At 39.0% G+C, this 13,139-nt stretch overlaps 1 protein-coding gene across 2 annotated transcripts in view; it reads left to right on the top strand.

Moving 5' to 3' along the window:
- Positions 1 to 3,323: 3,323 nt before the first annotated feature.
- wwp1 (WW domain containing E3 ubiquitin protein ligase 1) overlaps positions 3,324 to 13,139 on the top strand; it is a 57,033-nt gene continuing 47,217 nt past the window's right edge. For both annotated transcript variants that reach the window (XM_088918435.1, XM_088918436.1), the window contains exon 1: positions 3,324 to 3,432. The gene's annotated coding sequence lies outside the window, so the exon portion shown is untranslated. The remainder of the gene's footprint in view (positions 3,433 to 13,139) is intronic.

The raw sequence follows: 13,139 nt of genomic DNA on the forward strand, positions 1-13,139 counted from the left end.
GAAACAGGACAGAAAGGCAACCAAAAGCTTAGCAATTGTGTATTAACCTACAGACATCAATATATTTAATTTGTCTTTCACTGTGAACTTAATAACACACACTTTCAGAACAAGGAGACGCAAAATGCAGAACATATTTTGTAGATGGACATACTGTAATACATATACAATACAAATAGTGTGTTTAGAATGTCCTTTTTCATTTATTCCACTTTTTATTTTATAGACAACTTTAAACTTTCAATTCTGTGTGGAGAAGCTGGATGCAAATTCTGTGAATGCTTTTACTGTCCATTTAAATTTTTGCTGTACATCCAAAAATACGTGTTGGAGCTATCTTAATGGAACATAATATAAAATACACAAGACATTCATTTTAATAAATGAACTGAGTTCATCACAAACTCTGTTACACTGTAGTAGTGTTACACTGTAGAAAAACATGGCAGACTCATGTGTGGAGTGTTGTATGTCTGTCCCATGTTTGTTTAGGCTGTTATTTATCCTAAGCTGGGCTGGATTCTGTCACTGTGGGGAAAAATGCATTATTATGTATAAAAACCATTTTATTTACAGTACTTGGTACTTACTGTTGCACTGTTGTGCTGAAAAGCAAAGAGGACACATTTAAAAAAGGGGTGTAGCTTTTCTAGGCCTGGGCACATCTGGGCCTTATGATTCACCATACAGGGCCTAGTCTGTTTCACAGCCTCCAGATAGCCTAGTTACACCTGCTGTGAGAAACCTGCCTTTCTGTCAACTAGAAGACAATGAATCCTGATACAAAACCCTTCCACAGTGACTGTCTTTCAGTGTCAGCACTGGTCCAGTGGTGTACTGTTTCAGCCAGCCTGTACCTATCTGCCTGTTTCCCGGCAGCCACGTTCCTGTCAGTCCGTACCATCCGCCTGTTTCCCAGCACTTCTTTTAAACCTCAGCGCTTTCTCCAACGTAGTCCTGCACTTGGATCTCAGCATGACATAACAACAACAGCATAAAACCAATGTCCCCGTATGGTAGCAAGTTATGACAGAAATATCCCATGACAATGTTTGTAAGAGTTCAGATGTTTGTCTGCTTTTCCTGGCTAAATTCCACTCTGGTCTCCCTAGGTTTCCCTGTAAGTTCAATTTGTGAAGTGATTTCTCAATTATTTACCTGACCTGCTGTGCAGTAAGGCTACTACTTAACTTCAGTATTGGATGAAATTGGTATCTCCAATATGTAAAGCATTTTAGCATTGCTTTGGAATGAATAACACTATAATTATAGAAATTATTTTAATAAAATATTAAAGATCTAAAATTAAAGCAATGTGCAGATACAAATACCTCAGAAGACGGAAACCTCTCTCAATTTCAGGAAGGTTTTAAAGTCAACTGTCTTGACGCTGTAGTTGATATAGTCAAACAAAGCAACAGTTCCTTAAAAGGATGCAAAAAACCGAACTAAGTCTTACTTTACACAAGATGGGTAAGGCTGTCAGAAAGTGAACCAGCAGTCCATGTTGCTTAAGAGATTTCCACAGTTCTTTTAGTGTATGGACAAATCATAGACCAGAGAAATTGCTAATATTGGTCCTGTAGAGCCACAGTCCCTCGGGTCTTGTATATCCCTTAAATCATTGGATCACAAGGAAGCTTTGGTCCCTTTAGTCAGTTGACTGATTAAATGACATTAAGAACAACCACGTGCATTTGAAGAGAGTGAAAGGGTGTTGGTATTTTCATTTTAAATGTTTTCGAAACAGCTTCATTTCAATCATATACCTCAGTGGTTAAAACAACATTGAGGTTTATAGAAAAGATGATTTAAGGGTGACTCATAAAAATCTGCTGATCTGTGGAATTTGATGACTTGTCCACTCCTGACTTGAACTTTTTAGTTTTGTGAACAAATGAAAAAATAAGGATGTGATACTAAAACTATTTTTATTAAGAAAAAAATCTTAAGAAATAATTCCTTCACAAGAAGAAATTATTTTTGGAAAGTACCTAAGAAGATGAGAAACATATTAAATGAATATTTGAACATGGGATTTAAACCAAAAAAAAAAATCATGCAATGGTGTAGACACCCAGAAATCTCAGTTTAATTAAAAAGCGAGAGCTTCTAAAGAATAAAAAATACTGTATATCCATATCCATTATTTTAGATTATTTTAGCTGTCAAGAGGTTAATATATTAGTATTTCAGTCTCTCGGTTATAACAGCCCTGAACACATAATAAGCCTACCAGATTAGCCTAAGTGTTAAAATTCTTGTTTAATGCTTAAGTAGCAAATTCTGTGGATACTGAGAAAGTACAAAAACTCTGTCATAACTTAACAAAATAAGCAATTTCCTTTCATCTGACAGTCTTCACTGTCCCCCTTTCCATCTAGTGCTTCAAATACTTTAGAAATGCCCCACCATCATTTCCAAATCATTTTAATATATTTTTTTTACTTCTTAAGACACATTCTTCTGACTGCAAATCTGTAAAATCGGTACTTTGAGTACACAATAATCAAAAGTTGTGATTATTGTGGTTAAAATGCAAGAGGTCAAATGACCAATACAACAATATACCAAATTAGATTGTTTAGAACATTTTAAAATAAATTTTAAAATTATTCTAATTTTCATCATTACAATTTAAAACGATGCTAGTTTTTGAGAACAATACATAAGAAACTAAAGGGAATTCCATTTCTTCCCAAACACTGATGTTTACTGACTGTCACCTGGTTAGTTGCACTAACTCATGAGACAAGACTTAATGCTACTACTAATAATAACGGGAATGTTACTTTTAATTCTCGTCTGCGATGGATATCATTCTCGAGTATTTAACGTTTCGGTTCATTAAAATTAATTTAATTTAATGTTTATATTGTAATATTTGTGTGCGTCAGCGTGAAACTGCGCGTTGATTGGTGGAGGGCAGAGCGGGAATAAGGGGGTAACAGGCTATGGTGAATGTAGGAGTTAACGGGTTCGGAGTTACGAGTTAAAAAATTTTGTTTGAGTGGTGCATCGCCGTCCTGGGTTGTTATTTTATACACTTTGTGTGTATAAGAAACAAGACATATATTTAGATATTTAGATAATGCCTCTGAAAAACCTGGACATTGCTCATACGTGTTGTATGTATTGGCTGTGGCTAAGGGGGGGGGGGTATACAGTACATGATGCAGAATACACCGTGTATGCAAGTTTAGCGCTCACAACGCCAGACTGGGCTTCACCTACTCATGCCTAGGTATCGCAGCAACATGGTAACTGTGCGTGGTGACGTCGCCAGGCGGGAGCTGTGCGTGTCCTGCGTGTGTGCGCGCGCTGCGGGTAGAGCAGGAGAAACAGACTGAGAGATGGCAAAAAGGTCTGCTCGCCTGGCGGAGCGGTGGAGTGGTTGAGCCTGTATTAGACGGGCACAGAGCAGCGGGCACGGTAAGAGTTTCCGCCAAACCTCCGAGCTGCTGTTTTGGAAATATGGTGGTGCCATGTTCTTCAGATGGGTCACTTATCCCAGGTCTTGTCTCGTCCCCTCCGTTTCAGGCTCTGTGTGTCTTGCAGAGGTTGTGCAGTCCGTGCGCTCAGAGTTGTTTGTGTTGTATTGCACTGTACGAAAAGATGGCGGACTCAAGTCTGGAGTGCTGGGGGCCTGTCCCGTGTTTGTTCTGGCTGTTAATAATCCCTAGCCGGGCTGGATTCTGTGCGCCGATGAGAAAAAGATGATGAAGATGATTATTATGATTATTATTACTATTATGTGTAAAAAGATGGTATTGCGTTTTCGAGACTTGTCTGATGAATAGTGTTCATAGCTCCGGTGATAAAACCCGGTAACCCATTGGCTGGAGTTGTGTCGTATAAATATTTTGTTTTCCTCAAAGTTAACTTTTATGACCCGCTTCGCTTTCTTCAACACCGCTGTAGTTCCCGTTGGTCAACGCAAGCAAATTAAATGTCGGGTTGTCCAGTCCTTCAGATTAAGCCGTGTATCGGATTACAAATAATTCAGTCTGCAGGGAAAATAATTCTGCTAGGAGTTTTAGTATTACTAGTGTGATAAAAATCGGATTTGATATTTAATAAACAATCGGCACGTCTCAGCTTTCCCTCACTGGTGTCAAGACTGGTGTTTAATACAAGGGCCAGGATGATCTGCACAAAATGAAGACAGATTTATCAATTAAGACAACAAGCATGTGGTATAAAAATCGCAGTATTCTCAGATGTTTTTGTTTTGTGGTGCAGGGGAGCTGAGAGGGGTCTGTAGAGCGATAATCTGCAAAGTTTGAAATATGTTTGACCAGGCTTTCAGATGAGCAATGCTGAGCTGGGGGGAAAAGTTCAGTAGTCTCCCTGTTCACAGGCGGTTTTATTAGAGGAATTACCGTTATCTCTGGTTGTATCGTGTTTGTACGTCAATAAACATTTGCCAAGTCAAGCACGCAGTGACCCTTGCGATAGTGTTGTGTTATTTAGTTGCTTTGATTTGCAGACGTAATTGGGGGGGGTGGGGAGCTGCCAGTCTGAGCAGTCTCTGCTGCTCTGTCTCCATGAACCTTTTATTAGAAGTAGTGTACTTGGCCCTTTGGATGTGTACCTTTGGGTTGCCCTATTATTAATCCGTTTGGCTGATGCTTATATCCATTTGGGCCCATTTGTACATGCTGGGTGTTTTCCTGGAGCAGTCTTGAGTGAAGTACCTCGCTGGGGGGGAAGGCTGACCTGGGGAAGACTTCTAAGACCAGCACTTGACACAAGGGAGTCAGTACTGGAGTTAGCTCGGGCATTTTGAGAAGTGCAAAGCCCCTATGTTTTGTTGAAGTGTGGGACTGGATTGGATTGCGCTCTGTAGTAAAGGTACTTTACTCAAGTTGCTCCAGTAAATGCCCTGCCATTTAAATGGGGACTCTCTGGGTCTGTCATTGAACAGTGAGAATTTCTCAGTTGAGTTATCTGGTTAAATGAAGGATAAAACAAAAAACAAGATCCACGACTATGGGATTCGGCTACAATTATGCCAGTAAGGCTGTCCAGTTAGTTGCACTATAATTGTTGTTCTTTGGAAAGCAGTATATATCGAATGATCACGCATCTTAATCAAATTATTTAACCTTTGAAAACAGCTTCAGGTGGTGTGGATGGTGTGTGTGCATTATATATTGTAAATGTGTAATGTTGCAAAAAATGTATTTGCAAGGTGTTAGTATTCCTTGTGCATCAATACACGGTCCTAGGCCTAATTGTGGTACACAGTAGATTTCACAGGGCCTTTGTGTCTGTCTTCATGCCACAAGTGGGTATGTTGATTCAGCCTTGTTTTGAAGTGTCATGCTCTCCCTATAATCATGTGCTTTCAGCACAGTATGGGTAGATGAAAGTGGAGCACCCCTGTTATCTGTTCAGTTCCACATGAGCTGGGTACTCCAGGCCTCGGCTGATTCTCCTAACCAGGTGGATGGCTGTTACAGAGCTGACTTTCTATGGCTTTTCCAGAACAGGAATTAGAGCCTCTCTGATTTGTACAGCTGCCTCCAGGGCTAGCTGTGATTTACAGAATTTGTGTTTTAAAGAAAAGGATAGGCCACTTACTGTTTCTTGGTAGGTTGGTATTGTATATATTGTGCATTTGTTGCCCTGTTCTGTAAAACCTCACAACTGCTGGATTTTCAGTTTTACCTACTGTAGGTAAAGCCTTTGCTTTCTTTTGCTGTCAGATTGTTTTCTGCTTGTTAAGTGATGAGTTGGAATTAAAACACAGTGTTTACCCTCAGTGACTTTACATTGGCACCTGTCTGTCACCACATGACTTAAACATTTCTCTCAATGTTATATTTTGGAATATTTTTTTAACATGCTTTTGTTTGATAATGTATTATCCTGCATTATAAAGTGACACTGCTGTTTAAAGGCCTTAGACATGTTGTCAATCTAAATTTCTGTCAGTCTTATATTGAAATATTAGCTAAATTCTTATATGCTAATAATTAATCCTGCTATGTATTTATTAATAAGTTAGACTCTTGTCTACTTTAAATGATACCTTGTGTGCTTCAAACAAGTTGGGGAAAAATCCAGGAACAAGTGAATCTTTAGAGAATTGTTGAAAGGGAAATTGATGTTGTCCAGGATTTAGCATTAATCCCTGCACACTCCTCCATACAGTATGAATACTTGTTCCTCACTATTTTGTGCAGTGATTGCAATGGTGATGGGCTTATAGGTAGCATCTTTGAAGTGTCGGTGTTTGATTGCCTCTTAACCATTGTGAGGTACTGCACAGTTAATGGTCTCCTCCTCACGTGGTTAAGGTGTGAAAGAAACTGAGATGGGTCTTGCTGAGACAGAGGGGGTGAGCATGCAGGGGTAGTGGTGCAGCAGACTTTAAAAATAGCTGTGGGAATGTTTCTCTCAGCTAAAATGCATTTTTATATTTACTTACAATATCGCTACAATGTGACAAATGAACTCTGATCTGAGAGGTTGAGAAGAAGTGCAACGTCTTTCATATATGCTGGCTCACATCCTTTCACTTTCTACTGTGCTGGTCTGGCAGTGTGCTCAGGGTAGGCTGGTGGCTTCAACAGAGCTGGGAAGCAGATGTCATTTGTTGTAATTGGGCTCTAGCCTGAAGAAGGCGTGCTGTTTGTAACTGCCCCTGAATTGGGACTAAATGGGACTGATGGCAGACACCTCCATTCTGTACCTTCTGTACCTATCACGGCTCAGTTATAAAATTCCAGTGAAGAATCTCCTTAATCTCCACTTCACTCTCAGAATGAACTAGAGAACTGGCCATCTTATCTACACATATGTTAAACAGGTGCTGTTTTAAAGTGACAGTAAAAACTTATTGTTCATTTGTTAGTAAAACTGGTCACTGGCGTTTCAGTGGAAAGTTATTGGTCTCACTTGCTTATTGGCACTCATTTCGTACTGATTCAATGGCAGCTTCTAGCCAGTCTCTGTTGCTGCATTCAGAAAGGGTACAAGAGTGTTAGCTGTCAAGATGGAGGTTGAACATGGTGAAGGATGGCTGTTGGAAGAAGAGGACATTGAATTTTAGGCCACATTATGTGGAGTCAACAAAAAGCCTTGTGAAAGCAGACAATCCTGGAAGTTCAGCTTTGTCTCATACTGTTGGTTCTTCCTTGGACCCTTACCAGCAAGAAATTAGCTTACCTAAAGTGCAGCGCTCAGGAAGCTATCTAATTTGGATTGTTGTGATGTACTGTACTTGCACGCTCATTGGCTGGGTGCTGAAAAAGCAAATCTGTTCTCCTCTTTATCTATGGTCTCCAACGTAAGGGTGTTTATTTTGTAGCTGCTTGGAAGATGGTAAAAAGGCTGAACTGTAACTGTTTCCCTGTTGATAGATGTGTTTTTGTACCTGCGTTGCAGGAGTTTAAAAAATCATGTTTTTTTTATAAAGAAAACTTCAAATAATGAAGCTGAAATAGTTGAAAAAAGAATGTTAAAATAAAAAGTCTTGTATGTATGAATGAAAAACTTAAGGTTTTAAAAACCCATTGATAAAATGTACCTGAGAAACCAGATAATTTTAATTCTTACATGGTTCTTGTACATCCCATTTTGTCAGCTTTCATTCTATAGCCTGTTTTCAAGGGACATGTGAAAATCTCTTTGAATGGCTTTGATTCATGTGGGGAAATAACTTGTCAATAATATGTAGCAGAATAACTTACATTTCTAAATCCTGGAGAGGCAGAAGAATGCCGGTCCAAAACGCAGACATTGCACAGAATTGCAAAGTGCACAGTAGTCTGCAGTGTTATTGTTTTATCAATTTTCAAATAATACAAAAAATATATGTTTTTAAATATAATGGGGTGTAACCCCAGCGTCCTGGCCAAATTTCCCAATGGGCTTTACCAGTCATAGCCTCCTAATAATCCCCATCTATGAATTGGCTTCATTACTCTGCTCTCCTCCCCACTGATAGCTGGCGTGTGGTGAGCCGTTCTGGTGCACTGTGGCTGCCGTCGCATCATCCAGGTGGAGCTGCACATTGGTGGTGGTGGAGGGGAGTCCCCATTACCTGTTAAGTGCTTTGAGTGGAATGTTTTATAGAGCTTTTCTTAAGTTTAAGAAACTATTATTATTAATAATACTTGGAGTTACAGAAATACAACACACCAGACATAGTATCTGCAGTTCCTATAGTTCATGCCATAGTTAAAATAAATGTTAGAGGTGGTTATTTAAAGGTTTGCCATATTTGCTATTTCTTTGAAATGGTAGGGCATTACCCCAGCACATTAATATAGAGAGAAGAGTCTGAAAACCCACTTGTGGCATGAAAGTACTTCAGTACTGTTTAGTGTCAGCTTTTTAAAGACTGTTTGTGTTCAACTAAACCAGATTAAGATTAGAGTTTCCTTGTATTAAAGGAACAGTAATGTTAAATGAGTAGTCAAAGTATCCTATTAGCCTCAGTAGTTCTTTGTAGACTCTGTAACAAGAAGCCAGGTGTCTTAGTGTTTTAGAGGAAGGCTGTAAAGAATTTGCCCTATGTTTGTGTTGAAGAGCTTTCATCTTGAATTCCCACATCTCTGTTTCCTCTACAGGTCTATTCTGTTGCCTTTGCTACGAAACCATACAAGTGTTTATCTCTGCCATGACAACTCATTTCCTGAAAATAAGAAAAACATCCATAATTACATGACTAGGAAAAGCATACACTGAACCCCATAAGCAATTCCTCTCTCAGACTGCACTGCTAGAATGAGTGAGGAGAGTGCTGGCTGTATTATTCCATATTATAACAGAGCACTGCCAGAATGTTTATTATAGCCAGTAACTTTAGTTTGGTTTTTAAAAGGAAAATTGAAAATGGTCTCCTTCAGATGAACCAAGAGAGGCTTTGCTTTCAAAGGTTAAAAAAATAATTGCAGCAATTGTTTGAAATGTAATTGCAATTCTCTGCGAAGTTCTAAAGACTCATTTCTATTCTCTGAGACAAAAAGATGACTGCTCTCAGTAATGTGAATCAAAGATTGAGCTGTGTACTTGGACTGCTTCAAGTAAATACAGAGCAAATAATATGAGCACTGTATTTCCACAAACAGGGCGCTTGTCTTCCTTAGACAACTATTTAGCTTGTGTACTGTCTTAGTATTTTAGAGGCAGTAACCCACATGAGATGCAAATTTCATTTTGGGGTTTCCTGTCTTCTGAAAAATGGACTCCTTAAATGCACTTTACTTATTGAATGTGAATAGTACATTAGCTATTGAATTTGACAAATCAATAAGTTAAGGATTTGTGTGCTTGTCATGAGATCTTCCAAAACAGAGAGCAAGTGGAAATGCTGAGTTGGCTCAGAAGGGCTGGAGCATACCTTTCAGGCCAGTCCGCAGGGAGAGAGTTGCAGGCAGAAGTGGAGGGATCCTGTCTGCACCTCCACTGATTTAATTCATCTGGGCTGCCACTGTAGGATGAATGACCTCTCGGTCATCTCGGTGAAGTATCGTTGATTAATCATTTTTGGTGAAATGATTGAATAGCCTTGATTTGGCTATGAGATGGGGTCAATACCTATGTCTTGGCCTAAACAATATGATTTTTTTTGGTGTTGCTGTTTCGATTCACTCTAGCTTTGTCCCACAGCGTGTTTCCTATAGTATCCTGTAATATACCATTCCAGGTTACAGTCTATTTTTCTGCACTGTTTCCTATATGAATATTTTCCTAAGGGACATGGAGGAACTTGGATACACCTGGGCAACAGCCCTGCTGGTTGTGTGAGTGAGAACTGGACAGGCAGTGCTCATTCTGTCATTGGCCAGTCGTCAGTTTCTTCAGCCATGATTGGCTGGTATACTCACAGTGCACTTTAAGTTAAATGCTTGTAATGTAGTAATCATAAAGGACTTTTTTTAGTGTTTTTTTTGTTTAGAATCAATACAGCCTTTCTCTTTGACTTCCACCAGGCTGGACCTCTGTGCATTTGATCCTCACTGGCCTGGTTTTGGTCTGGGTAACGCCTGCTTTTCTTTGCGACGTACTTTTAGATGTATGAGGTCTTGGGGGGAGTGGGTGGAAGCAGGGGCGACTATCCTTCCTGTGAGCTTTTTAAATATTGAACAATTATGGGCTTGCTTGGAGGCTGCACTACAGTGATCAGATCTCAGTGGCTCTCAATGATGTTGGATATATTGTTTATTTCTGAGTAAGCTGTGACATTTATTGCGGTTGCGGAGATGAATTCATGACCACTGCCTTTTCTGTTTAATGTGCCTGCGTTTATTTTCTTTGTCTTTCTGCCGTATTTCAGTTAAGATTTCAGGCTGGGATGGAACTACAGCAAACTGTCAAGTAAGCACTGTGCAGTTTCGTAAAGTTTTCTGTTGGAGCTGTAATGTGATGTTTCGGCAACAGATAAATCATCCACATGCCTAGAAACATTTGGCAAAAGAAAATTTCAAAAAGGCAGTTAGTGAAGGAGCGTTAATTTTGTCCCCTGTACAACTTTATAGGAGCTGTCTCTATGTTCTGCAAGTAAAATATAAAAACATTTACAGAAGAAGACCATCTGAAGTAATTATACTGTAGGCAGACCTAAAATAATAATCCTGTCTTCTATGGGAATTGCTTGCCAGTCATAAGACAGTCCTCCGTCTTACAGCAGAGATGATCTGATAAGAGAGCAAGACCTGCCTGTCACCATCTGAACATGTTGCATGTAGAAGAGACCAAGAAAAGAGCATTTTCTCTTGTCTAAGGGGGAAGACTTAACAAATGTCATTGCTGTGTTTAGAGCTACTGTGCTCTGTATGGTTGGAGAGGGATGCTGTCAGAGAACTGTCAACTGTGCTTTTAAAATAGTCACACAATTTGGAACTGCTGTAGAAACCTTTTGTGCAAAATTTAATTTAGCTCCCTGGTGTAAATGTAAGCTTTGAAAACTTGTGTGTACATAGGCCTGTGTAGTTTACAGGGTTGCATAAAAATGCATTTGCAAACCTCGTTCACATAGAAAGTGACCAGCGGTTGAGGAGTGCAGGTTTTTTTAGTTGAGTGGATCTGACTGTCCATAGAGGTGTAATTAGCAACTTTCATTGTCATGAAAAAAGATGCATGAATCTTAAACATATAAACAGTGTTTGCACATGCATTTGATTGCATGTGTGTTAGATTATCTGAATGTATCAGTGCAGCTGGTGTGCTTTGAGTAAGCCTGTGCTAGTCTTGTTGCAGTTTGGATAATTGAAACCGGTTAAAGTAGCACGGTTAAGAAAAGAGAGAACCCATTCTTCACACAGTTCTGCACAGTGATGTAGATCTCTTCTTTTAACCTTTTACTGCAGTAATTTGGTTTTACCTAAGAAACACTGTATATTTATGGCAGAGTGTAAAAAATACAAAGTAATGATAATCATGAAAAAGGTTTCTAATTTCCTGGTTTTTCTGATGTTGAGACAGATTTTGATGGAATAGCCCAGGGCCCTTAGACCAGTATACTGCAAGTGTACAGTATACATTCAGGGGGGCACCTGTAGAGATCCAGTATAGTTTGTTTTCGTCCAATTTATTTAACCATGTGAATTGTGGTATGAATTATGAAAACCAAGTCTTATACTGTTCAGTCACCATAGTCCTGGTAAACTGTCAATTCGAACAGTTGTCTCATACAGCTTTGGTAATGTGTTGCTTAGAGATCGTATTGGAGCATCATGATCAGTGCAGTGTAATGCTCTTTCAGCATGCAGAATAATGCTGTGTTAGTAATGTAATGGGTTGAAAGCGTGTTTAGCTATAACCTTGGTCCCTGTGCTCCCAGGCAGAGAGAACATGTTGTATTAAAAGTTCAATTTCTTACTCCTTGCAGCTGTGGTTGGACCTGGTTTTCTCTGTGGATGAACATGTCCTATTTACTTTATTTTCTATCTTTAGTCATAAGGTGCAAAACTTTACAAATGTAATTTTTTAAGGGAATCAGGTTTAGGTTCGATTTTGGGAAAACCCCAAAACATTTGTCAGACTGTAAACCATAGTTAGATCAATTGAGGAAAAAGCAAGATCAAATCTAGAATTATAATAACATTCGTCATGGTTTCTTCAGTGTTTACTTAAGGAAATTTGTCATTTCACTTTTCTGCTTGATATAATACAAGCAGCTCAGAAACAATTAAAGGGCAAGCATTTTGAGGAGATCCAGGTATTGTGATAACTTTTTGGGATCCTCTTTAAGTTCTTCAAAAGACATGATGTCTCTGAGCAAATGGTTTATATTATATCCTCAGTATTTCCCAACTTTCCAACTCTCGTTAAATTGAAAAAGAAGATGCTTTTAACTGTTTTCGTTAATCCCAAAAAAACAATTTTTGTCCAATAATGCAAAACAATGATAAGTCTCGGCCTGTCTCAGGAACTTCAGACTTGTTTGAAGAACCTGGCTGTTATAACTGCACCAATGTGCAGATCTGTTAGTACTGAGAAGATTGTGTGAAAGAGCCCTGTATGTAACAGAGTAATAGTTATGTGTAGGAGGATATGCTGAGATGTTTAAATGTGCTGAGGTAATCTGTACTGTGTGTGGATGTTCATGACAATTATATATCTAAATATATATAAAGTGAATAATATTACTTTACATGACACTTCCTCTCCTGTGCTGTATATTTGGGACCAAAAAGTGGCTTGTTGACAGTGGAATGCCTTGTTTTAGAAATTTGCTTAATCCTTCCATTTTAATTTCTTTGAATGTCAGATGCTACAGTACAGTTTGTTGCTTCAACATGTCTTTCATTTATAGATTTGTTAGATTAATGCTTAATTAAAGTAACTTGTATGACTCAAGTGACTTGATTATAATCCGTTCTCTTATCACCGGCTGCTTTGAGATTATACTTCTCATGAGAATGCTGAGGCCATTGTGAGCCATCTTGAGAGAGAGTGCCGAGAGGCTGCTGTTGGGATTCAAGAATTGGTGCTTCAGTTTGTATCACCTGTGTTTTTAATCCGAATGCGGCATTGGCAATCTTATTGAATCCCTTGTCTTACATCATGCTATGTTCTGTTGGAAGTATCTACTAACCTTTCCTCTCTAAGTGGGTTTAAACAGGACTTGTCTGAGCTTTGTGAGCTTCTTCTTGGCTTTTCCAGGTGTCTTCACTGTGCTC

Source organism: Atractosteus spatula, chromosome 6 (assembly GCF_055471065.1).
Source record: "Atractosteus spatula isolate fAtrSpa1 chromosome 6, fAtrSpa1.hap1, whole genome shotgun sequence".
Lineage (NCBI taxonomy): Eukaryota > Metazoa > Chordata > Actinopteri > Semionotiformes > Lepisosteidae > Atractosteus > Atractosteus spatula.